At 42.1% G+C, this 27,762-nt stretch overlaps 1 long non-coding RNA gene across 1 annotated transcript; it reads right to left on the bottom strand.

The window, feature by feature from the left end:
* Positions 1-16,884, bottom strand: LOC111982061 (uncharacterized). The gene is made up of 3 exons (XR_002879665.3): positions 16,697-16,884; positions 219-293; positions 1-102 (listed from the first exon to the last, which is right to left on the bottom strand). It is a non-coding gene; the product is annotated as an uncharacterized lncRNA (long non-coding RNA).
* Positions 16,885-27,762: the final 10,878 nt, after the last annotated feature.

Raw genomic sequence — 27,762 nt, 5'->3', positions numbered from 1 at the left:
AGTTGTCTAGTAAAATTTTAATGTCGAGTGCCAGGTCTCTCTCCATTAAGAGACATCAGTATCAAGCCCGTCTGTCTCCATGTGCTGGCTCCATACATGTTTCTGTGAATGCATACACACACAGTCACTGTTCTATTACCAAAGGCAGTTAGGATAGGTCATATCTGACACACAAACAGGTACTATGTTGAAATTTGAACAGGTCAGACTAAACCTACCTAATTCTGTTGTCATCGACGACCATTGGTGAGCAGGCAAGAGGTGAGGCTGGAGGTGAGGTCTTTATCAGAGCCCTATTGATGGGAATAGCAGCATAGATCAGCTCCTGGCCCCCCATCAAAGATACTGGTTGGTCACACACACACACACACACACAGCACTGATTACATTATCAATGGTGGTTATGATTAGCCTGGTGAAACCAACCTGATCTCTGTGTTCACCTTTCTATTTCACTTCAAATATCATAAAATGTGACGTGAAATAGAATGATGAACACAGGGATCAGGTTCTTCCAGGCTAGATTATGACCTGGCCATTACAGTGCCTTCAGAAAGTATTCACACCCCTTGACTTTTTCCACATTGTTGTGTTACAGCCTGAATTTAACATGTATTAGATTTATATTTTGTGTCACTGGACTACACACAATACCTCATAATGTCAAAGTGGAATTATGTTGAGACATTTTAACAAATTAATAAAAAAATGAAAAGCTGAAATGTCCCGAGTCAATAAGTATTCAACCCCTTTGTTATTTTAAGCCTAAATAAGTTCAGGAGTAAAAATGTGCTTAACAAGTCACATAATAAGTTGTATGGACTCACTCTGTGTGCAATAATAGTGTTTAAAATGATTGTTGAATGACTATCTCTATCTCTTTACCCCACACATACAATAATCTGTAATGTCCGTCAGTCGAGCAGTGAATTTCCAACACAGATTCAACCACAAAGACCAGGGAGGTTTTCCAATGACTCGCAAAGAAAGGCACCTATTGGTAGATGGGTAAAAATTTAAAAAGCAGACATTGAATATCCCTTTGCGCATGGTGAAGTTATTAATTACACTTTGGATGGTGTATCAGTTACTACAAAGATACAGACATCCTTCCTAACTAAGTCGCTGGAGAGAACGGAAACTGCTCAGGGATTTCACCATGAGGCCAATAGTGACTTTAAAACAGTTACTGAGGATGGATCAACAACATTGTAGTTACACCACAATACTAACCTAACTGACAAAGTGAAAAGAAGGAAGCCTGTGCGGAATAAAATTATTACAAAACATGCGTCCTGTTTGAAATAAGGCACTAAAGTAAAACTGAAAYATAAATTAACTTTATGWCCTGAATACAAAGCGTTATGTTTGGGGCAAATCGAACACACCACATCACTGAGTACCACTCTTCATATTTCRAAGCATAGTGGAGGCTGCATCATGTTTTGGGTATGCTTGTCATTGGAAAGGACTAGGGATTTTTAGGGGATAAAAAGAAACAGAATAGAGCTAAGCACAGGCAAAATCCTAGAGGAKAACCTGGTTCAGTCTGCTTTCCAACAGACACTGGGAGACAAATTCACCTTTCAGCAGGACAATAATCTAGAACACAAGGCCAAATAGAGATAYGGTGCAGCCTGCCAGCTTAGTGGAGACTGCCACTAGCACAGTCAGTGTAGTCAGCTCAGCTATCACCATTGAGACCGTGTCTGTGCCTCAATGTAGGTTGGGCAAAACTAAATATGGCAGTGTTCGCTTTAGTAATCTCACTGGAATAAAGACCTCCTCCATTCCTGTCATTATTGAAAGAGATTGTGATATCTCACATCTCAAAATAGGGCTACTTAATGTTAGATCCCTCACTTCCAAGGCAGTTATAGTCAATGAACTAATCACTGATCATAAACTTGATGTGATTGGCCTGACTATCATGGCTTAAGCCTGATGAATTTACTGTGTTAAATGAGGCCTRWCCTCCTGGTTACACTAGTGACCATATCCCCTGCGCAACCCGCAAAGGCGGAGGTGTTGCTAACATTTACGATACCAAATTTCAATTTACAATTATTATGTTTTTACTGCGTTTGTCTTTTGAGCTTCTWGTCATGAAATCTAWGCAGCCTACTCAATCACTTTTTATAGCTACTGTTTACAGGCCTCCTGGSRCGCATACAGCGTTCCTCACTGAGTTCCCTGAATTCCTATTGGACCTTGTAGTCATGGCAGATAATATTCAKATTTTTGGTGACTTTAATATTCACATGGAAAAGTCCACAGACCTCCTCCAAAAYGCTTTCGGAGCCATCATCGACTCAGTGGGTGTTCTGGACCTGTTAGTTGTTTAGCAKCCCCTAGTGMCAGTTTAAGTTRAGCAGTCTAGAATTTACCTGTTTGTGTCATGTGACAGGAAGCAGTTTCAGAAGTAAAGCAATGTATAAGATGTGAGAGTAGTTACAATCCATCTTTATAAACTTTGTATGATGCAATGTCTGTAKGTACATTTGTTTATTAACACAAGATAAATGTTTYTCACAATTTTCATGTTTCTGTAAAAGATTAATAATTGAGTTAGCTGTTCGCTACTTTGCATTAGCTTCAATGCTATTTCTCCATAGGGATATCTAGCTGAGTAATATCAAGCATACAGTTGCATTCTAGTAACTTTATTTTATATTTGGCTTCAGATTGAGTACTCTTATTCCTTATTTCATTCATTTAGTGCAGTTATTGTGGAAGACATTATGCGCTCTACACTACTGTAACTGAAAACATGTACTTTTGTGTTTGTTACAGTTTCACAATGTGATCCAAGTAAACTTCCAAAACGGCATCCTGCTTCCCACAGAGTTATTTGAATGAGTGTTTAGCTAACTGGATAGCTGGATAAGGGCTACTGTACATTTAGCAAGTCCCGTATAGTGGGTTTTGTCCAACATGTCTCCAGACCTACTCTGGACCTAGTTTTGTCCCGTGGTATAAATATTGTGGATCTAAATGTTTTTCCTCATAATCCTGGAKTATCGGACCACCATTTTATTACGTTTGCAATCACAACAAATAATCTGCTCAGACCCCAACCAAGGATCCTCAAAAGCCGTGCTATAAATTCTCAGACAACCCAAAGATTCCTAGATGCCCTTCCAGACTCCCTCCACCTACCCAAGGACGTCAGAGTAAAACAATCGGTTAACCACCTAACTGAGGAACTACATTTAACCTTGCGTAATACTCTAGATGCAGTCGCACCCCTAAAAACATMTGTCATAAGAAACTAGCTCCCTGGTATACAGAAAAWKCCKGAGCCCTGAAGCAAGCTTCCAGAAAATTGGAACGGAAATGGCGCTACACCAAATTGGAAGTCTTCCGACTAGCTTGGAAAGACAGTACCMTGCAGTATCGAAGAGCCCTCACTGCTGTTTGATCATCCTATTTTCCAACTTAATTGAGGGAAATAAGAACAATCCTACATTTATTTTTGATACTGTCACAAAGCTAWCTAAAAAGCAGCATTCCCCAAGAGAGGATGGCTTTCACTTCAGCAGTYATAAATTCYTGAACTTCTTTYACGAAAAGATCATGATCATTAGAAAGCTGCGTATTTCTCCAAAGCTCAGTTGTCCTGAGTCTGCACAACACTGCCAGGACCTAGGAACAAGGGAGACACTCAAGTTTTTAATATATTTTTTATATATCTCTTGACACATCGATGAAAATTGTCTTGGCCTCTAAACCTTTAAGCTGCATACTGGACATTATTCCAACTAACCTACTGAAAGAGCTGCTTCTTATGCTTGGCCCTCCTATGTTGAACATAATAAACAGCTCCCTATCTACCGGATGTGTACCAAACACACTACAAGTGGCAGTAATAAAGCCTCTCTTGAAAAGGCCAAACATCGACCTGCTAGAATCTTGACTAGAACCAATTTTTAAAATAATATTACTCCAGTGCTAACCTCTTTACACTGGCTTCCTGTTAAGGCTAGGGATCAATCGAAGGTTTTACTGTCAACCTACAAAGCATTACATGGGCTTGCTCCTATCTATCTWTTCGATTTGGTCCTGCCGTACATACCTACACGTACGCTACGGTCACAAGATGCAGGCCTCCTTATTGTCGCTAYAATTTCTAAGCAAACAGCTGGAGGCAGGGCTTTCTCCTATGGAGCTCCATTTTTATGGAGACGCAGACTCGGTCTCGACCTTTAAGTCTTTATTGAAGACTCATCTCTTCAGTAGGTCCTATGATTGACTGTAGTCTGGCCCAGGGGTGTGAAGGTGAACGGAAAGGCACTGGAGCGATGAACAACCCTTGCTGTCTCTGCCTGGCCGGTTCCCCTCTCTCCACTGSGATTCTCTGTCTCAAATCACTGGATTACTGGTGCTCTTCCATGGTGTCCCAAGGAGGGGAGCGTCACTTGAGTGGGTTGAGTCACTGACGTGATCTTCCTGGTTGGCGCCCGCCTCGGGTTCGTGCCGTGGGGGAGATCTTCGTGGGCTATACTCGGCCTTGTCTCAGGGTAGTAAGTTGGTGGTTYAAGATAGCTGTGCTGGTTGGTGGTGTGGATAGCTGTGCTGGTTGGCTGTGCTTTGGCAAAGTGCGTGGYGTTATATCCTGCCCGGTTGGCCCTGTCTGGGGGTATAGTCGGACGTGGCCACAGTCTCGCTGCAATTGTTTATGTGTRGGGGGGCTAGGGTCAGTCTGTTATATCTGGAGTATTTCTCCTGTCTTATCCGATGTCCTGTGTGAATTTAAGTATGCTCCCTCCAATTCTCTCTCTCTCTTTCTCTTCTCTCGGAGGACCTGACCCTAGGACCATGTCTCAGGACTACCTGGCCTGATGACTCCTTGCTGTCCCCAGTCCACCAGGTCGTGCTGCTGCTCCAGTTTCAGCTGTTCTGCCTGCGGCTATGGAATCATGACCTGTTCACCGGACGTGCTACCGTGTCCCGGACCTGTTGTTTTTGACTCTCTCTCTCACTACCACACCTGCTGTCTCTAACTCTGAATGCTTGGCTATGAAACGCCAACTGACATTTACTCCTGAGATACAGACCTGTTGCACCCTCTACAACCACTGTGATTATTATTATTTGACCCTGCTGGCCATCTATGAACGTTTGAAAATCTTGGCCATGTACTGTTATAATCTCCACCCGGCACAGCCAGAAGAGGACTGGCCACACCTCAGAGCCTGGTTCATCTCTAGGTTTCTTCCTAGGTTCCTGCCTTTCTAGGGAGTTTTTCCTAGCCACCGTGCTTCTGCATTGCTTGCTGTTTGGGGTTTTAGGCTGGGTTTCTGTACAGCACTTTGTGACATTGGCTGATGTAAAATGATCTTAATAATACATTTGATTGACTGATTGAAATATACACAGGATTTTCTTACGAAGACGAAATTGAATGASACTGAGTAGCCTAGTTACAGTTTTGACTTAAATATACTTCAAAATGTATGGAAATACTGGCTGTTTAGCAATTATCAATAACCAACTTGACTGAGCTTAAACTTTTTTTTTTTTTAAAGGGACATTTAAAAAATTTATTTAACTATTGTACAATCCAGGTGTGTTAAGCTCTTAGAGACTTACCCAGAAAGACACACAGATTTTGTTGATGTCAAAGGTGAATCTAACATGTATTGACTCAGGTGTGTGAATACTTACAGTACCAATCAAAAGTTTGGAAAAACTATTCATTCCTATTCAACTATTAATTTTTACTATTTTCTACATTGTAGAATAATAGTGAAGTCATTAAAACTATGAAATAACACATGGAATCATGTATTAACCAAAAGTGTTAAACAAATCAAAATATATTTTATATTTGAGATTCTTCAAAGTAGCTACCCTTTGACTTGATGACAGCTTTGCACACGCTTGGCATTCTCTCAACCAGCTTCATAAGGTAGTCACCTGGAATGCATTTAACATGTGTGTCTTGTTAAAAGTTCATTTGTGGAATTTCTTTCCTTCTTAATGTGTTTGAGCCAATCAGTTGTGTTGTGACAAGGTAGGGGAATTTTGTATTTTATTAGGATCCCCATTAGCTGTTGCAAAAGCMGCATCTACTCTTCCTGGGTTCCACACAAAACATGAAACATAATATCAATAGACAAAAACAACTCAAGGACAGAACTACATTAAAAAAAATGTAAAGGCACATGTAGCATACATATCAATGCCAACACATACACACAAACTATCTAGGTCAAATAGGGGAGAGGTGTTGTGCCGTGAGGTGTTGCTTGATCTGTTTTTTGAAACCAGGTTTGATTTTTATTTGAGCAATATGAGATGGAAGGAAGTTCATGCAATAAGGGCTCTATATAATACCGTACGCTTTCTTGAATTCGTTCTGGATTTGGGGATTGTGAAAAGACCCCTGGTGGCATGTCTGGTGGGATAAGTGTGTGTGTCAGAGCTGTGTGTAAGTTGACGATGCAAACAATTTGGGATTTAACACAATGTTTCTTATAAAAAGAAGAAGTGATGCAGTCAGTCTCTCCTCAACTCTTAGCCAAGAGAGACTGGCATGCATAGTATTTATATCAGCCCTCTGATCACTATAGATCAAGATGTGCAGCTCTGTTCTGGGCCAGCTGCAGCTTAACTATGTCTTTCCTTGCAGCACTGGACCACACGACTGGACAATAATCAAGATTAGATAAAACTAGAGCCTGCAGAACTTGCTTTTTGGAGTGTGGTGTCAAAAAAGCAGAGCATCTCTTCATTACGGCCAGACCTCTCCCCATCTTTACAACCATTTAATCTATACGTTTTGACCATGACAGTTTACAATCTAAGGTAACACCAAGTCATTTAGTCTTCTCAATTTGTTCAACAGCCACACCATTCATTACCAGATGATTCAGCTGAGGTCTAGAACTTAGGGAATGATTTGTACCAAATACAATGCTCTTAGTTTAAGAGATGTTCAGGACCAGTTTATTACTGGCCACCCATTCCAAAACATTCTTTGTTAAAAGTTTCAGTGACTTCAATAGCTGTGGTTGCTGATGTGTATATGGTTGAATCATCAGCATACAGGACGCACATGCTTTGTTTAATGCCAGTGGCAGGTCATTGGTAAAAACAGAAAAGAGTAGAGTGCCTTGAGAGCTGCCCTGCGGTACACCACACTTTACATGTTTGACAGAGAAGTTTCCCTTAAAGAAAACCCTTTGAGTTCTATTAGATAGATAGCTCTGAATCCACGATATCGCAGAGATTGAAAAGCCATAACACATACGTTTTTTTCAACAACAGGTTATGGTCAATGATGTCAAAGGCTGCACTGAAATCTAACAGTACAGCTCCCACAATCTTCTTATTATCAATGTATTTTAACCAATCATCAGTCATTTGTGTCAGTGCAGTACATGTTGAGTGCCCTTCTCTATAAGCATGCTGAAAGTCTGTTAAATTTGTTTACAGAGAAATAGCATTGTATTTGGAATACAGAAGATAGCCCTATTTAGTAAAAGACCAAGTCCATATTATGGCAACAGCAGCTCAAATAAGCAAAGAGAAACGACAGTCCATCATTACTTTAAGACATGAAGGTCAGTCAATCCGGAACATTTGAAGAACATTGAAAGTTTCTACAAGTGCAGTCGCAAAAACCATCAAGCGCTATGATGAAACTGGCTCTCATGAGGACCGCCACAGGAATGTAAGACCCAGAGTTACCTCTGCTGCAGAGAATAAGTTCATAAGAGTTACCAGCCTCAGAAATTGCAGCCCAAATAAATGCTTCACAGAGTTCAAGTAACAGACACATCTCAACATCAACTGTTCAGAGGAGACTGTGTGAATCAGGCCTTCATGGTCGAATTCCTGCAAAGAAACCACAACTAAAGGACACCAATAATAAGAAGAGACTTGCTTGAGCCAAGAAACACGAGCAATGGACATTAGACCCGTGGAAATGTGTTCTTTGGTCTGATTTTTGGTTCCAACCGTCGTGGTGTGGGTGAACGGAGGATTTCCGCATGTGTGGTTCCCACCGTGAAGCATGGAGGAGGAGGTGTGATGGTGTGGGGGTGCTTTGCTGATGACACTGTCTGTGATTTATTTAGAATTCAAGGCACACTTAACCAGCATGGCTACCACAGCYTTCTGCAGCGATACGCCATCCCATCTGGTTTGGGCTTAGTCCCACTATCATTTGTTTTTCAACAAGACAATGACCCAACCCACCTCCAGGCTGTGTAAGAGCTATTTGACCTAGGAGAGTGATGGAGTGCTGCATCAGGTGACCTGGCCTTCACAATCACCTGACCTCAACCCAATTGAGATGGTTTGGGATGAGTTGGAACCAGAGTGAAGGAAAAGCAGCCAACAACTGCTCAGCATATGTCCTTCAAGACTGTTAGAAAAGCATTCCAGGTGATGCTGGTTGAGAGAATTTTTAAAATGAATTACATTTCACCTTTATTTAACCAGGTAGGCCAGTTGAGAACAAGTTCTCATTTAAACTGAACTCTGTCTGAGAAGTAGTTAGTGAACTAGGCGAGGCAGTCATTAGAGAAACCAAGCTGTTGAGTCTGCCGATAAGAATACGGTGATTGACAGAGTCGAAAGCCTTGGCCAGGTCGATGAAGACGGCTGCACAGTAGTCTTTTATCGATGGCGGTTATGATATCATTTAGGAGCTTGAGCGTGGCTGAAGTGCACCCGTGACCAGCTCAGAAAACGGATTGCATAGCGGAGAAGTTACGAATGCCAAGAGATTGCAGGAATGTGTAGGAATGCCAAGAGAGTGCAAAGCTGTCATCAAGGCAAAGGGTGACTACTTTGAAGAATCTCAAATATAAAATATATTTTTATTTGTTTAACACTTTTTTGCCTACTACAGTCATGGCCAAAAGTTTTGAGAATGACACAAATATGAATTTTCACAAAGTTTGCTGCTTCAGTGTCTTTAGATATTTTTGTCAGATGTTACTATGGAATACTGAAGTATAATTACAAGCATTTTATAAGTGTCAAAGGCTTTTATTGACAATTACATGAAGTTGATGCAAAGTCAACATTTGCAGTGTTGATCCTTCTTTTTCAAGATCTCTGCAATCCCCCCTGACATGCTGTCAATTAACTTCTGGGCCACATCCTGACTGATGGCAGCCCATCCTTGCATAATCAATGCTTGGAGTTTGTCAGAATTTGTGGGTTTTTGTTTGTCTACCCGCTTCTTGAGGATTGACCACAAGTTCTCAATGGGATTAAGGTCTGGGGAGTTTCCTGGCCATGGACCCAAAATATCAATGTTTTGTTCCCCGAGCCACTTTAGTCATCTCTTTTGCCTTATGGCAAGGTGCTCCATCATGCTGGAAAAGGCACTGTTCATCACCAAACTGTTCCTGGAAGGTTMGGAGAAGTTGCGCTCGGAGGATGTGTTGGTACCATTCTTTATTCATGGCTGCGTTCTTAGGCAAAATTGTGAGTGAGCCCACTCCATTGGTTGAGAAGCAACCCTAAACATGAATGGTCTCAGGAAGCTTTCCTGTTGGCATGACACAGGATTGATGGTAGCGCTCACCTTGTCTTCTCCAGACAAGCTTTATTCCGGATGCCCCAAACAATTGGAAAGGGGATTCAGAGAAAATTACTTTACCCCAGTCCTCAGCAGTCCAATCCCTGTACCTTTTGCAGAATATCAGTCTGTCCCTGATGTTTTTCCTGGAGAGAAGTGGCTTCTTTGCTGCCCTTCTTGACACCAGGCCATCCTCCAAAAGTCTTTGCCTCACTGTGCGTGCAGATGCACTCACACCTACCTGCTGCCATTCCTGAGCAAGCTCTGTACTGGTGGTGCCGCGATCCCGCAGCTGAATCAACTTTAGGAGACGGTCCTGGCGCTTGCTGGACTTTCTTGGGCGCKCTGAAGCCTTCTTCACAACAATTGAACCGCTCTCCTTGAAGTTCTTGATGATCCGATAAATGGTTGATTTAGGTGCAATCTTACTGGCAGCAAAATCCTTGCCTGTGAAGCCCTTTTTGTGCAAAGCAATGATGAAGGCACGTGTTTCCTTGCAGATAACCATGGTTGACAGAGGAAGAACAATGATTCCAACCACCACCCTCCTTTTGAAGCTTGCAGTCTGTTATTCTAACTCAATCAGCATGACAGAGTGATCTCCAGCCCTGTCCTCGTCAACACTCACACCTGTGTTAACGAGAGAATCACTGACATGATGTCAGCTGGTCCTTTTGTGGCGGGGCTGAAATGCAGTGGAAATGTTTTTGGGGGATTCAGTTAAATTGCATAGCAAAGAGGGTCTTTGCAATTCATTGCAATTCATCTGATCACTCTTCATAACATTCTGGAGTATATGCAAATTGCCATCATACAAACTGAGGCAGCAGACTTTGTGAAAATATATATTTGTGTCATTCTCAACTTTTGGCCACGACTGTACATGATGTGTTATTTCATAGTGTTGATGTCTTCACTATTATTCTACAATGTAGAAAATAGTAAAAAGAAAAGAAAAACCCTTGAATGAGTACGTGTGTTCAAACTTGACTGGTACTGTATGTAAATGAGATATTCATTATGGGGTATTGTGTGCAAAACATTTATTGGCTTTGAATTTTTTATTCATTTTAAATTCAGGCTATAACACAAAAAAATAAAAAAAWWAAAAATAAATATTTCACCAGGTAGGCCAGTTGAGAACAAGTTCACATTTACAACTGAGACCTGGCCAAGATAAAGCAAAGCAGTGCGACAAAAACAACACCGAGTTACACATGGAATAAACAAACGTACAGTCAATAACACAATAGAAAGTGTATATACAGTGTGTGGAATAAGTCAAGGCATCCATGAATACACGCCAATGTAAAGGTAGCAGCGTGGCAATTTGCCCAAAGTTGGTGTTGGTTTTGAACTGATGTACATTAGCTAGCTACCTATGTTTTGTGGAATGTAGGACTAGCATTTGGACATGAGCTAGCTAGCATTGGCTAGCTTCTGTGACAAGGTCAGCTGTTGTGTTCTGGCTCTATCTAGCTAGCTAGCAAATGACTTAAGTAATTTGTGTAAAAACTTTCCAGAACCAAATATAGCTAGCTACGTTTCTTTCCCTGTTCAGTAGCTAGCTAGCTTTTAGCTGACTGATGTTACCTAGCTACAGAGGCTAACTGTTGGACTTTGAACAAGCAAGCTAACGTTAGTTAGCTAGCTAATCAAAATATCTGTTTGCATTTATTGATTAACATCAGCTTGAATACCACTATATAGCTAGCTATCTACATTAGCCTAGGTTTGTTCCATACACTTCTGATTGGCAGCCTTGTGCAAGKAGCTGTGTTGTTGCAGAGCAACGGAGTTGATCGACACGGTGTTAGAACTGAGCTTAGGCTAAAAAAGATGTTAGCATTGTCAGAAATGCTACAAAAAGGTAGCACATCATTGGTTCTTAATGGACAGAATACATTTAATCAAAACTATTGCCCCTACAAACTTATTCAGTCCGAAAGGTGGCAAGTCTAATGGTCACTTTATGGATGCTGTAGTCTTGTTCTTATCTGACGCCTAGATGTTGAGCTAGGTCGGGGCTAGAAATATATATATTTTTTCCCCTAATGCTAACGACCCTGTTAAAAATCAAGTATGTGGTTCTCTGTAATGGCCGGACGGCTCACAAGAGGCAGGGAGTGCATTGTGTACCTCCAATCAAGATGATTTGAAAATTTTCATCGACATTGGTGTCATATTGGCTTAGATATTATGGTAGGGAGACTTTAATTTAACATTGAGCTTCAATTAAAGCAAATTATTGGTCAGCGCAACAATCTAAATTCAAGCCCTTTTTAAACCAACCACTTAGCTAACCAACATTAACACTTATTGCATTCCACTGGTGATTAAAGACGTGGAACACATTTCTTCACGCGTTAAATCACAAAACTACAGTGCCTTGCGAAAATATTCAGACCCCTTGGATTTCTTCACATTTTATTGTGTTACAAAGTGGGATTCAAATTGATTTGTAATTTTTTTGTCAACAATCTACACAAAATCATCTGTAATGTCAAAGTGGAAGAAAAATTCTAACACTTTTTAAAAGATTAATAAAAAAAGGATATTAACTAAAATATAGTCGTATTCAGCTCCCTGAGTTGAAACCTGTTAGAAACACTTTGGGCATTGAGTCTATGAGAGCTTTGCACACCAGGATTGTGCAATATTTGCCCATTTTACTCCTGAACTAATTTAGGCTTGCTAAACAAAAAAGGGGCYGAATACTTAGTTATTCATATTTTATTTATCTTTAAAAATATATATAATTTATCTTCCACTATGAGTGTGTGTGTGTGCATATTGTTGACAAAAAAAAAGACAATTAAATCCATTTTAATCCCACTTTGTAACACAAACAAATGTGAAGAAATCCAAGTGGTCTGAATGCTTTTGCACTCTTGTATAAACTTTAATGAACACTCCATTTAAAAACACTCCATTAACCACATTACATAGAACATGCAGTGTAATGTGTCCCTAGATTGGTAGTCACTATAGTCTAGACTGACATCCTAACAGTCTTAACATTTCTCACACCACAAGGCTTCATTGTCTGTCACCGACTCGTGTTAGATAAACCCATGCAGGCACTGGTTATAACATACAGACCAGGGCCTGCGTWATCAAACCATCTCAGAGTAGGGGTGTTGATTTAGGATCAGTTATGCCTTGTCAGTCATAATGAATAAGATTATATGGACATGGGGGGGGTACTGATTCTAGATCAGCACTCCTACTTTGACACGCTTCGTCAATACCGGCCCAGATGTCCGCAGCACATAAGGGTCTATAACACAGCGGAGGGCTTGACTCAATCACAACATGTAAAACACTGCATCCAGCCTGTTTACCTACATTCCCCTGTAACGATGAGCCAAGTCTAATCTTTATCTGAGGGACGGCTGTCTGTCTGTTTCCCTCTGTGCATCACTGATGGTACATACCACACACTGAGAATGGCAAACATTTTGTTTTATACATAAACAGATGGTGATTTAAAATGTGTGAATTAAGGAGTCCAAGTAAAGCCACTCTGTGCCTGGCATGCAGTGTACTGTACACAACAGCTGTAATGAGAGTTATACATAGTCCAGGGCCCATATCCACAAAGCATCTTTGAGTAAGAGTGCTGCTCTAGTATCTGTTTAGCCTTTTAGATCATAATGAATAAGATTATATGGACAGATCCTAGATCAGCGCTCCTACTCAGATGCTTTGTGGATACAGGCTTTGGAAAAGAGGTCTTCTGACCTCTATGGGACATCATGGCTAAATAAATAGTCCTTTCACCAACAATAAGAGCTTAAACATGACTTAAAAGAGCTACAAATGAAGAGCCAGTTTTGTTGCTATTCTTAAAACTAGATTTTCAAGCAAATATTCTAAAATCTCCATAAAAACAATATGCACATTTTCCCACCAGAGGTGTGTTTCCATCAAACTGACTTGTTGTGGACAAAAAGGCTGTGAGTGATGACGTAGTGCACACAAAAAATATGTTGTTGTTAAGTTCCCATGTACCGAATAAAAACACAAACGTCACTGATGAAAACTTCATAACTCAATGTTAAACCAATTTTCATATTTTTAGGTGTTTTGAAAGCAGTAACCCCCTGAATGTACTCTGAACATTTCATGACTCTAGGACCAAGAACATTTATTCAAAATAGCATGTTCATTATTAATGGTAGATTATGGCAGCTTTTTCCATTTCCTAAAAAGTTTATGATTTGGAGATGAGGTTTTCATCCAAAAGCGACGATAAGTTAAATAGGCTTCCATCGCAATTTCAACTCCACCAATGTTTTGTCACAAAAAAACTCTGTGATAAATAGCAAACTTACATGTGGTTTTGGTGCATGCTCTCTAGATAAGACAGGGGGTTATATGAGATATGGACAAGATCATTTTATTTGATAATTGGCAGCCAATTGATGGGCTACCTGTTGGAGACCCATGGGCTAAAGCCAGCAACAGGTCAGTGGAGCAGGCAGTGCGCTCGCGCTATAAGGAGACATCTGTTGGGCTGATAGACTTGATCTTCTCTCAATCAGTAGACCGACGTCGGTTCAATWATTTTAATTCCATTTTGTTAATTTCTTATTTCAGTGAGCTCAATGCGCAGTTTCTGTAGAGATAAATTAGATCAAGCCTGAACTGTGCGATGTAGTAGGGAGCTGTAGTGTTCAACAGTCCAATGTTCGACATATTTTAATTACCACGTTTTCTGCGCTAAACTAAGCGTTTATCCAAGGTCTCCCATTTTCCATTTGTAGAAGTGGGAGATTACGTTGTAGTTTACTCTCGCGTGACTGCGTGGTRTAGAATGGAATACAATTGCAGCCCACAGGTGGAAAATGGGAGGACACATTCAACATGTCGAATCGAAAGTATTGTTCCTAGAGATACAATTAAAAAATATATTTTTTAATTAACTAGGCAAACCAGTTAAAGACAAATTCTTATTTACAATGATGGCCTACCCCCGGGCAAACCCTCCCCTATGCCAGACAACCCTGGGCCAATTGTGGGCCGCCCTATGGGACTCCCGATCACGGCCGGTTGTGACAAAGCCTGGTAACGAACCAGGGTCTGTAGTGACACGTCTAGCATTGCAGTGCCTTTAGACCGCTGCGCCACTTGGGTATGCCTCTGTTGACTGGAAACGTTATTTTGGTGATACCGAATAGTTTAGATATGGTTGATCAAGGACACCAGGCTACAGAAGTTTCCTCAACGAATCATCTCTAAACAATTTTCTCGTTGCGGGACAGAGCAAAAATAATTGCTGCAGTCCGATTCTCTACGAGTGCACACTTCTGAGAGAAGGGGGAAGAATTGGAACACAACCAATATCATTCTTTCAGCAGGCAGATATAATCAGTCATATCTATTTATAAAGACATTTTTACGCCAGCAGTTTTCACAAAGTACTTTTAAGGTAGGAAAGGAACATGGTATCACCGAGAAGTCCATGGGATCGTTGGTGACCCCCTTCAGCACAGCCTTCAAAGGGTGCTTCATGAAGGGAGCCAGCATAAGCAGGGAAACCAGGTTAATATCCCAGAGAGCGCTGGGTGTAAGTGATGTTCCACCACACCGCCATACAGCAGGCCTAGTTGGTAGAACAGCAACGTTCCTACAGGGGCAGAATCACGATACGGTTGTGTTCAGTAGGGAGAATTTTTTTTTAAACAGGGAGGTTCCACTTCAACTTAATCTGTGTCCACAGACGCAACTATACCCACACTAGCATGTGCCTTGCAAATGCTGTGTTTCAACATCTATGACAATGTGAGGGGGTCCAAGGCCTCCAAAATAGATTGCATACATTTCCCAACTTAAAATACATTCAAGRGCTGGAGGGCAACATTCATGTTACAAGGAGAGATCATTACGGATAATCAATAATATTACAGAGCTACAAATTATTATGCATGTTTTAGTAATACCAATATGTTAATTATCCTTGAAGGGCTGATGAGTTCATGCGTGTGTGACACTGAAGTGTGAACTGCCATGCACAGTTTGATGTACATGCATTCACAGGTATGTGGCTGCAGAGTACAAACAACACCAATGACATCAGTCTTTGGGGGGTGTGATATGGACTGGCTGTAGCCATTCATCCAGTGTTGCCAATTTTGCTATATATGCTGCCGTGGGCCCCACCCCTGTCCCAAAGCACTCACAGACGGCCCAGTACTCACGCAACAGTCAGAGCAGGAGATGTTAACTCCTTCGAGTCCAGACTGCAAATGAATCGCGCATGCGGGAAGCCGCTGCTGGCTGATCCCGCCTTGGCTTACATAAAAAAATGTTTTTTAAACGAATTAGGGCCAGACTAGTTACCATAATTTTCTCACAATGCTATTGACAGTTTTTTCTATTGTCTCTTTTTGGTCCATTTAGATGGAATTGTGACATCTAAAAAAACAAGAATGACAGAAGTTAATATGCAGTTCTAAACATATTTAGGGTGTTTTTAACTCACTTTTTGTCTCTCCCACGACATTATTCCTACAGCGTCCATCACAATTACATGCACATGMCCAATTATGCAAATTAGGCGATGACGTCATTTYGCGACTTTTAGGACAGCCAATAGCTACTTTCCTTACTGAGGAGTTGGCAACACTGTATTCATCCTCTCATGACTTGATTTCAATTTTGGTCCTGATGAAGCTGGCTACAAAATCTAGAAGATAAGAGTCATTACAATCAGTCAATAAAGGTTTAGCTCCACCCCAGAGACAACCACATCCTGTCTATGGCATATGCAGCATTAAATTGACTGTGCGTCTACAAATAACTATGGGCTAATTTGCAGGATTAAAGGTGTATGTGGTGATAAAAGCATATTCTACTAAAGAGCATTGACATTGTTAGTCTTTGGTTGAACACAAACAAAACAGATTATAAACTAGAGTACAAACGACATGTCATCAAAAAGGATCACATACATATGTATTATTATGTTCTTTATTCATCCTGCATAAGATGTTGTTCAATAACTTGTCCGGTTGACTAATTTCTATGTTTTTTTGTGCCAACAAGCAACAATTCAGTCTACTTGGGCGTGCTGGCATGGATGAACTTGTAACTGCGTAGTAACAGCTAGCTAGCGTGTAATACTGCGACGATGTTTTGTAGCCCACTTACCTCTGGGTCCTGGGTTATCCTCTTTAGATCGTATGTTTTGCTTTTGCAATTTAGCGTTGATAACACTGGTGGTGTTTGTCTGAAAAGATTACAACCATCGTAGGTGAGCCCCCGGCTCGCCGTGTTGTTGTTGTTATTTCCACACATGTTGATGGTCGTCACTAGTTACCACAACCACAAAAACATAATTGGCTAACCCCCGCCAACTTCTACAATTMTTCTTAAAATAAGACTTTAAACCCAACCCTGACCTTAACCATAACCACACTGCTAACCTTAAATTAAGACCAGAAAACTATTATTTGTATTAATACATTTTTACGATATACACTTTTGACTTCGTGGCTGTGGTAACTACTGACAACCCAAAAGCAAGACGATGAAGCAGTATTCCTCCAGGTGGCGCTCCAACACTTCTTTATTATCATTATTTTATACGACCATAGGCAGGCTTTATCAAACTGCATAGCGCACAAGGTTCAGTAAGAGAGCGTCAACGCTGCTCACACGGTGACCGAAATGCTTTCTCACAATATTAACAAACCTGTTGACCGTGCAAAGGGTAAGAAAATATCAGCAATTGTTCATTCATTTATGTAGCCTAAATCATTGGGCGCGTTCGAGCGGATCACTTTTGTCAAGTCTTCAAAGTGTGTTGCATTATGGTTATAAAAATCTTCCCACTTGCGACTAGGCTACTGCCGCGTTCAAGACAACTGGGAACTTGGAAATCTCTGACTTCCGACTTCACTGCGTTCAATACAACTGGCAACTCTGGAAAAAAAATAAGCTCAGACTGGGAAAATCGTTTTGAATGGTCATTCAACTCGAAATTCCAAGTCAGAAACGCGGGCATATTTCTAGAGCTCCGACTTTATGACCTGAAGATCACTGATGTCAGGATTTGACCAAGTTATTTTTCAGAGTTCCCAGTTCTCTTGAAAGCACAAAATATGTTAACTGCATGCAGTTTTTGATGAAGTCGCTCCCGTTGCTTCTCATAAACTGCACCATGCAGCCATCACCTGCATTAAGTACCCCAGTGTGAGTCCTTATAACCATAAAAACTAGCAGTAAAACCACCCAGAAAGGGTTCCAATCGTTTTTACACCATCCACTGTGCTGTAAATGTTGGCCGTCAACTTCCCTCTCCTCATGGTGTGCCAGTTGGGGTTGGTGTGCTGTCCAACTGTTGCCTGTCGTATAGCCGCCTGCTGCTCCAACGACAATGCCATGCTAGCCAAGATGCCTGCATGCCCCAAAATTGTATTTTACCCCCTTTTTCTCCCCATTTTTTGGGGGGCCCACCACAAGGAGTCACTAGAGCGCAATGAGCCAAGTAAAGCCCTGCRGGTCAAACCCTCCCCTAACCCAGACGGCGCTGGGCCAATTGTGCGCCGTCCTATGGGACTCCCGGGCCACGGCCGGTTGTAGCACAAGTGCCCTTGTTTTTTAACAATGTCCAGTACAGACAGGGATGACAGGGAGGTTAGCGGTTGTTCTGCCTCAGGTTAAGGAGACATGCCATTCCACTAAACCTGCCCCAGAGACTGTAGTCTTCGGCCGGGTACAGTTGTAGTCTTCGGCCGGGTACAGGTCCTCCACTCACTGCAACTGGTTGTGCACGGCTGGCTTCCTCCACTAGCATTCCACATACGTARGGCCGATATTGTGAACTGCCAAAATAGGCTGCATGGCTACACTTATGAGCTCCAAGGAGGCATTTTCATGTGGTAGAGAGAATCCCATGGTCACCTATAAAGACCTGCCAAGAGGAAGGATATTAAGTGCCTCATGCCTTTCAATGCATGACTTTGAACACCTTGAAATGCGTGCGTTGTAAGAAATTAGCTATATAAATAAAGTTTGATTTGATTGGTGACATTACAGCTATAGAATATTGAATAAACTATCATTTTCACATGAGGACAAGTGCAGTGTTTTCATAAACTTTTAAATGATAATTTGGGATTTTATCACTTGACATATCAATCATATAGTGGGAAGGATCCTATAAATCAAGACAGTGTGAATTCATGTACCACTCTGGATAAATAAATACTGTGCCACTGAAGATTTGTCTCTGGTCATGAAACTACAATACAGGCTGGATGTCTAAACAAAGTCCATTCTGAATGTCAATAGAATATTTTAGATTCATTCTCATCAATGGCAACATTCTAGAACTGAGTTATCACTCATCGAAGTCTGGTATCTGGGATAAACTGGTTAATGATTATATAATGGATTAAGTGGCTCTATCCTTGTAGAATGTTGACAGCTGCATAGAACACATTGTACTGCTAAGACGCTCAAACTTAACTTTATTTTATTTATTTATCCGTTATTTTACCAGGTAAGTTGACTGAGAACACGTTCTCATTTGCAGCAACGACCTGGGGAATAGTTACAGGGGAGAGGAGGGGGATGAATGAGCCAATTGTAAACTGGGGATTATTAGGTACCGGATGGTTGAGGGCCAGATTGGGAATTTAGCCAGGACACCGGGGTTAACACCCCTACTCTTACGACAAGTGCCATGATCTTTAATGACCTCAGAAGTCAGGACACCCGTTTAACGTCCCATCCGAAAGACGGCACCCTACACAGAGCAGTGTCCCCAATCACTGCCCTGGGGCATTGGGATCTTGTTTAGACCAGAGGAAAGAGTGCCTCCTACTGGCCCTCCAACACCACTTCCAGCAGCACTGGTCTCCCATCCAGGGATTGACCAGGACCAACCCTGCTTAGCTTCATAAGCAAGCCAGCAGTGTATGCAGGGTGGTATGCTGCTGGCAATAACTACACCAGTGGTGGTCGGTGCCGATAAAAGATCAGGGAGGACGCGAAAATGTTTCATGAGCATGTCCTTATTCTATTACAGCATATTGGATGACTGTCATTCATATTCCATTCACCCAGTTCAATTAACATCGATAGGTTTAGTTAGGCCAGGGTGTGACTAGGGTGGGCATTCTAGTTTCTTTATTTCTATGTTTTCTATTTCTTTGTTTTTGGCCGAGTGTGGTTCCCAATCAGAGGCAGCTGTCTATCGTTGTCTCTGATTGGGAATCATACTTAGGCAGTCCTTTTTCCCTCTTTCATTTGTGGGTTCTTATTTTTGCATTGGTTGTTATTTTGCCCTGCAGAACGTCACGTTCGTATTTGTTTTGTTGTTGTTGTTGTTGGTGTTCATTAAAGAAATAAATAGAATGAACACGTACCACGCTGTGCTTTGGTCCACTTCTTCCCATGACGATCGTGACACCTTGTCCGAAAGAGAATTACACGGTTATCAAAATCTCACGCCAGGGTAAGTCTACACGAATCACAGACCATATATGAAGTAGTTCTAAAATATAAATATATGGTGAAAAAACTATTGGAACCATTACCTGGTTTTACCGCTATTATGACACATCCACTGTGCGAACTATTGTATGAGGCACTTTTTTGTCTACCAATCACATGAACCTGGCCAAAGACTTGACTGAAACAGGAACCAACTTTGCTGCATTTTAGCTACAGGGGACACAAATCAAAGTGATATTTGAGACCTCAATGAATTGGAGCCGACACATGTTATGTTTTCAGTTTGTGTGTATGGGATATGGGGGTAGCCTATAGAAACGTTTTATAAACAATAGCACCTGGTTTCATCCCGCATCGCGCCAACAGAAACAAACATCTCTCTGGTAAAAAGAAGGGCGGGGCTGTATGCCTTATGTTTAACGAGTCGTGGTGTGATCATAACAACATACCGGAACAAGTCCTGTTGTTCACCTGACCTAGAATTCCTTACAATCAAATGCCGACCGCATTATCTACCAAGAGGATTCTCTTCGATTATAATCACAGTCGTGTATATCCCCCCCAAGCAGACACCTCGACGGCCCTGAAAGAACTTCATTGGACTCTATGTAAACTGGAAACCACATATCCTGAGGCTGCATTTATTGTAGCTGGGGATTTTAACAAGGCTAATCTGAAAACGAGGCTCCCTAAATTTTATCAGCATATCGAATGCTGGCTGGCAAAATTCTGGATCATTGTTACTCTAACTTCTGCGACGCATACAAAGCCCTCCCTCGCCCTCCTTTCGGCAAATCTGACCACGACTCCATTTTGCTGCTCCCAGCCTATAGACAGAAACTAAAACAGGAAACGCCCGTGCTTAGGTCTGTTCAACGCTGGTCCGACCAATCTGATTTCACGCTTCAAGATTGCCTCGATCACGTGGACTGGGATATGTTCCGGATAGAGTCGGACAACAACATTGATGTATACGCTGATTAGGTGAGCGAGTTTATTAGCAAGTGCATCGGTGATGTTGTACTCACGGCGACTATTAAAACCTTCCCCAACCAGAAACCGTGGATTGATGGCAGCATTCGCGCAAAACTGAAAGCGCTAACCACTGCTTTTAATCAGGTCAAGGCGACCTGAAACATGACCGAATACAAAACAGTGTAGCTATTCCCTCCGCAAGGCAATCAAACAAGCTAAGTATCAGTATAGAGACAAAGTAGAGTCGCAATTCAACGGCTCAGACACGAGAGGTATGTGGCAGGGTCTACAGTCAATCACGGACTACAAAAGAAAACCAGCCCCGAGCTACAAATTATTATGCATGTTTTAGTAATACCAATATGTTAATTATCCTTGAGGCTGATGAGTCATGCGTGTGTGACACTGAAGTGTGAACTGCCATGCACAGTTTGATGTACATGCATTCACGGTATGTGGCTGCAGAGTACAAACAACACCAATGACATCAGTCTTTGGGGGTGTGATATGGACTGGCTGTAGCCATTCATCCAGTGTTGCCAATTTTGCTATATATGCTGCCGTGGGCCCACCCTGTCCCCAAAGCACTCACAGACGCCCAGTACTCACGAACAGTCAGAGCAGGAGATGTTAACTCCTTCGAGTCCAGACTGCAAATAATCGCGCATGCGGGAAGCCGCTGCTGGCTGATCCCGCCTTGGCTTACATAAAAAATGTTTTTTAAACGAATTAGGGCCAGACTAGTTACCATAATTTTCTCACAATGCTATTGACAGTTTTTTCTATTGTCTCTTTTTGCCATTTAGATGGAATTGTGACATCTAAAAAAACAGAATGACAGAAGTTAATATGCAGTTCTAAACATATTTAGGTGTTTTTAACTCACTTTTTGTCTCTCCCACGACATTATTCCTACAGCGTCCATCACAATTACATGCACATGGCAATTATGCAAATTAGGCGATGACGTCATTTGGCGACTTTTAGGACAGCCAATAGCTACTTTCCTTACTGAGGAGTTGGCAACACTGTATTCATCCTCTCATGACTTGATTTCAATTTTGGTCCTGATGAAGCTGGCTACAAAATCTAGAAGATAAGAGTCATTACAATCAGTCAATAAAGGTTTAGCTTCCACCCCAGAGACACCACATCCTGTCTATGCATATGCAGCATTAAATTGACTGTGCGTCTACAAATAACTATGGGCTAATTTGCAGGATTAAAGGTGATGTGGTGATAAAAGCATATTCTACTAAAGAGCATTGACATTGTTAGTCTTTGGTTGAACACAAACAAAACAGATTATAAACTAGAGTACAAACGACATGTCATCAAAAAGGATCACATACATATGTATTATTATGTTCTTTATTCATCCTGCATAAGATGTTGTTCAATAACTTGTCGGTTGACTAATTTCTATGTTTTTTTGTGCCAACAAGCAACAATTCAGTCTACTTGGCGTGCTGGCATGGATGAACTTGTAACTGCGTAGTAACAGCTAGCTAGCGTGTAATACTGCGACGATGTTTTTGTAGCCCACTTACCTCTGGTCTGGGTTATCCTCTTTAGATCGTATGTTTTGCTTTTGCATGTTAGCGTTGATAACACTGGTGGTGTTTGTCTGAAAAGATTACAACCATCGTAGGTGAGCCCCGGCTCGCCGTGTTGTTGTTGTTATTTCCACACATGTTGATGGTCGTCACTAGTTACCACAACCACAAAAACATAATTGGCTAACCCCCGCCAACTTCTACAATTGTTCTTAAAATAAGACTTTAAACCCAACCCTGACCACACTGCTAATTCAATCCTAACCTTAAATTAAGACCAGAAACTATTATTTGTATTAATACATTTTTACGAATACAACTTTTGACTTCGTGGCTGTGGTAACTACTGACAACCCAAAAGCAAGACGATGAAGCAGTATTCCTCCAGGTGGCGCTCCAACACTTCTTTATTATCATTATTTATACGACCATAGCAGGCTTTATCAAACTGCATAGCGCACAAGGTTCAGTAAGAGAGCGTCAACGCTGCTCACACGGTGACCGAAATGCTTTCTCACAATATTAACAAACCTGTTGACCGTGCAAAGGGTAAGAAAATATCAGCAATTGTTATCATTTATGTAGCCTAAATCATTGGGCGCGTTCGAGCGGATCACTTTTGTCAAGTCTTCAAAGTGTGTTGCATTATGGTTAAAAATCTTCCCACTTGCGACTAGGCTACTGCCGCGTTCAAGACAACTGGGAACTTGGAAATCTCTGACTTCCGACTTCACTGCGTCAATACAACTGGCACACTCTGGAAAAAAAATAAGCTCAGACTGGGAAAATCGTTTTGAATGGTCATTCAACTCGAAATTCCAAGTCAGAACGCGGCATATTTCTAGAGCTCCGACTTTATGACCTGAAGATCACTGATGTCAGGATTTGACCAAGTTATTTTTCAGAGTTCCCAGTTCTCTTGAAAGCACAAAATATGTTAACTGCATGCAGTTTTTGATGAAGTCGCTCCCGTTGCTCTTCATAAACTGCACCATGCAGCCATCACCTGCATTAAGTACCCCAGTGTGAGTCCTTATAACCATAAAAACTAGCAGTAAAACCACCCAGAAAGGGTTCCAATCGTTTTTACACCATCCACTGTGCTGTAAATGTTGGCCGTCAACTTCCCTCTCCTCATGGTGTGCCAGTTGGGTTGGTGTGCTGTCCAACTGTTGCCTGTCGTATAGCCGCCTGCTGCTCCAACGACAATGCCATGCTAGCCAAGATGCCTGCATGCCCCAAATTGTATTTTACCCCCTTTTTCTCCCCATTTTTTGGGGGGCCCACCACAAGGAGTCACTAGAGCGCAATGAGCCAAGTAAAAGCCCTGCTGGTCAAACCTCCCCTAACCCAGACGGCGCTGGCCAATTGTGCGCGTCCTATGGACTCCCGGCCACGGCCGGTTGTAGCACAAGTGCCTTGTTTTTTAACAATGTCCAGTACAGACAGGGATGACAGGGAGGTTAGCGGTGTTCTGCTCAGGTTAAGGAACATGCCATTCCACTAAACTGCCCCAGAGACTGTAGTCTTCGGCGGGTACAGTTGTAGCTTCGGCCGGGTACAAGGTCCTCCACTCACTGCAACTGGTTGTGCACGGCTGGCTTCCTCCACTAGCATTCCACATACGTACGGCCGATATTGTGAACTGCCAAAATAGGCTGCATGGCTACACTTATGAGCTCCAAGGAGGCATTTTCATGTGTAGAAGAAACCCATGGTCACCTATAAAGACCTGCCAAGAGAAGAGATATTAAGTGCCTCATGCCTTTCAATGCATGACTTGAACACCTTGAAATGCGTGCGTTTAAGAAATTAGCTATATAAATAAAGTTTGATTGATTGGTGACATTACAGCTATAGAAATTGAATAAACTATCATTTTCACATGAGGACAAGTGCAGTGTTTTCATAACTTTTAAATGAAATTTGGGATTTTATCACTTGACATATCAATCATATAGTGGAAGGATCCTTATAAATCAAGACAGTGTGAATTCATGTACACTCTGGATAAATAAATACTGTGCCACTGAAGATTTGTCTCTGGTCATGAAACTACAATACAGGCTGGATGTCTAAACAAAGTCCATTCTGAATGTCAATAAGAAATTTGAATTCATTCTCATCAATGGCAACATTCTAGAACTGAGTTATCACTCATCGAAGTCTGGTATCTGGGATAAACTGGTTAATGATATATAATGGATTAAGTGGCTCTATCCTTGTAGAATGTTGACAGCTGCATAGAACACATTGTACTGCTAAGACGCTCAAACTTAACTTTATTTTATTTATTTATCCGTTATTTTACCAGGTAAGTTGACTGAGAACACGTTCTCATTTGCAGCAACGACCTGGGGAATATTACAGGAGAGGAGGGGGATGAATGAGCCAATTGTAAACTGGGGATTATTAGGTGACCGTGATGGTTGAGGGCCAGATTGGAATTTAGCCAGGACACCGGGGTTAACACCCCTACTCTTACGACAAGTGCCATGATCTTTAATGACCTCAGAAGTCAGGACACCCGTTTAACGTCCCATCCGAAAGACGGCACCCTACACAGAGCAGTGTCCCCAATCACTGCCCTGGGGCATGGGATCTGTTTAGACCAGAGGAAAGAGTGCCTCCTACTGGCCCTCCAACACCACTTCCAGCAGCACTGGTCTCCCATCCAGGGATTGACCAGGACCAACCCTGCTTAGCTTCATAAGCAAGCCAGCAGTGTATGCAGGGTGGTATGCTGCTGGCAATAACTACACCAGTGGTGGTCGGTGCCGATAAAAGATCAGGAGGACGCGAAAATGTTTCATGAGCATGTCCTTATTCTATTACAGCATATTGGATGACTGTCATTCATATTCCATTCACCCAGTTCAATGTAACATCGATAGGTTTAGTTAGCCAGGGTGTGACTAGGGTGGGCATTCTAGTTTCTTTATTTCTATGTTTTCTATTTCTTTGTTTTTGGCCGAGTGTGGTTCCCAATCAGAGGCAGCTGTCTATCGTTGTTCTGATTGGGAATCATACTAGGCAGTCCTTTTCCCTCTTTCATTTGTGGGTTCTTATTTTTGCATTGGTTGTTATTTTGCCCTGCAGAACGTCACGTTCGTATTGTTTTGTTGTTGTTGTTGTTGGTGTTCATTAAAGAAATAAATAGAATGAACACGTACCACGCTGTGCTTTGGTCCACTTCTTCCATGACGATCGTTACACCTTGTCCGAAAGAGAATTACACGGTTATCAAAATCTCACGCCAGGGTAAGTCTACACGAATCACAGACCATATATGAAGTAGTTCTAAAATATAAATATATGGTGAAAAACTATTGGAACCATTACCTGGTTTTACCGCTATTATGACACATCCACTGTGCGAACTATTGTATGAGGCACTTTTTGTCTACCAATCACATGAACCTGGCAAAGACTTGACTGAAACAGGAACCAACTTTGCTGCATTTTAGCTACAGGGGACACAAATCAAAGTGATATTTGAGACCTCAATGAATTGGAGCCGACACATGTATGTTTTCAGTTTTGTGTGTATGGGATAATGGGGGTAGCCTATAGAAACGTTTTATAAACAATAGCACCTGGTTTCATCCCGCAACGCGCCAACAGAAACAAACATCTCTCTGGTAAAAAGAAGGGCGGGCTGTATGCCTTATGTTTAACGAGTCGTGGTGTGATCATAACAACATACCGGAACAAGTCCTGTTGTTCACCTGACCTAGAATTCCTTACAATCAAATGCCGACCGCATTATCTACCAAGAGGATTCTCTTCGATTATAATCACAGTCGTGTAATCCCCCCAAGCAGACACCTCGACGGCCCTGAAAGAACTTCATTGGACTCTATGTAAACTGGAAACCACATATCCTGAGGCTGCATTTATTGTAGCTGGGGATTTTAACAAGGCTAATCTGAAAACGAGGCTCCCTAAATTTTATCAGCATATCGAATGCTGGCTGGCAAATCTTTGGATCATTGTTACTCTAACTTCTGCGACGCATACAAAGCCCTCCCTCGCCCTCCTTTCGGCAAATCTGACCACGACTCCATTTTGCTGCTCCCAGCCTATAGACAGAAACTAAAACAGGAAACGCCCGTGCTTAGGTCTGTTCAACGCTGGTCCGACCAATCTGATTTCACGCTTCAAGATTGCCTCGATCACGTGGACTGGGATATGTTCCGGATAGAGTCGGACAACAACATTGATGTATACGCTGATTAGGTGAGCGAGTTTATTAGCAAGTGCATCGGTGATGTTGTACTCACGGCGACTATTAAAACCTTCCCCAACCAGAAACCGTGGATTGATGGCAGCATTCGCGCAAAACTGAAAGCGCTAACCACTGCTTTTAATCAGGTCAAGGCGACCTGAAACATGACCGAATACAAAACAGTGTAGCTATTCCCTCCGCAAGGCAATCAAACAAGCTAAGTATCAGTATAGAGACAAAGTAGAGTCGCAATTCAACGGCTCAGACACGAGAGGTATGTGGCAGGGTCTACAGTCAATCACGGACTACAAAAGAAAACCAGCCCCGTCACGGACCCCGATGTCTAGCTCCCAGACAAACTAAACAACTCTTTGCTCGCTTTGAGGACAATACATTGCCACCGACACGGCCCGCTACCAAAACCTGCAGGCTCTCCTTCACCGCAGCCAACGTGAGTAAAACATTTAAATGTGTTAACCCTCGCAAGGCTGCCGCCCAAACGGCATCCCTAGCCGCGTCCTCAGAGCATGGGCAGACCAGCTGGCTGGTGTGTTTACGGACATATTCAATCAATCCTATCCCAGTCTGCTGTTCCCACATGCTTCAAAAGGGCCACCATTGTTCCGTTTCCCAAGAAAGCAAGGTAACTGAGCTAAACGACTATCGCCCCGTAGCACTCACTTCCGTCATCAGAAGTGCTTTGAAGACTAGTCAAGGACCATATCACCTCCACCCTACCTGACACCCTAGACCCACTCCAATTTGCTACCGCCCCAATAGTCCACAGACGACGCAATCGCAATCACACTGCACACTGCCCTAACCCATCTGGACAAGAGAATACCTATGTGAGAATGCTGTTCATCGATTACAGCTCAGCATTTAACACCATAGTACCCTCCAAACTCCTCATTAAGCTCGAGACCCTGGTCTCGACCACCCCTTTGCAACTGGGTCCTGGACTTTCTGACAGCCGCCCCCCAGGTGGTACGGTA

Source organism: Salvelinus sp. IW2-2015, linkage group LG20 (assembly GCF_002910315.2).
Source record: "Salvelinus sp. IW2-2015 linkage group LG20, ASM291031v2, whole genome shotgun sequence".
NCBI lineage: Eukaryota > Metazoa > Chordata > Actinopteri > Salmoniformes > Salmonidae > Salvelinus > Salvelinus sp. IW2-2015.
This window is presented reverse-complemented; position numbering and strand designations above follow the sequence as displayed.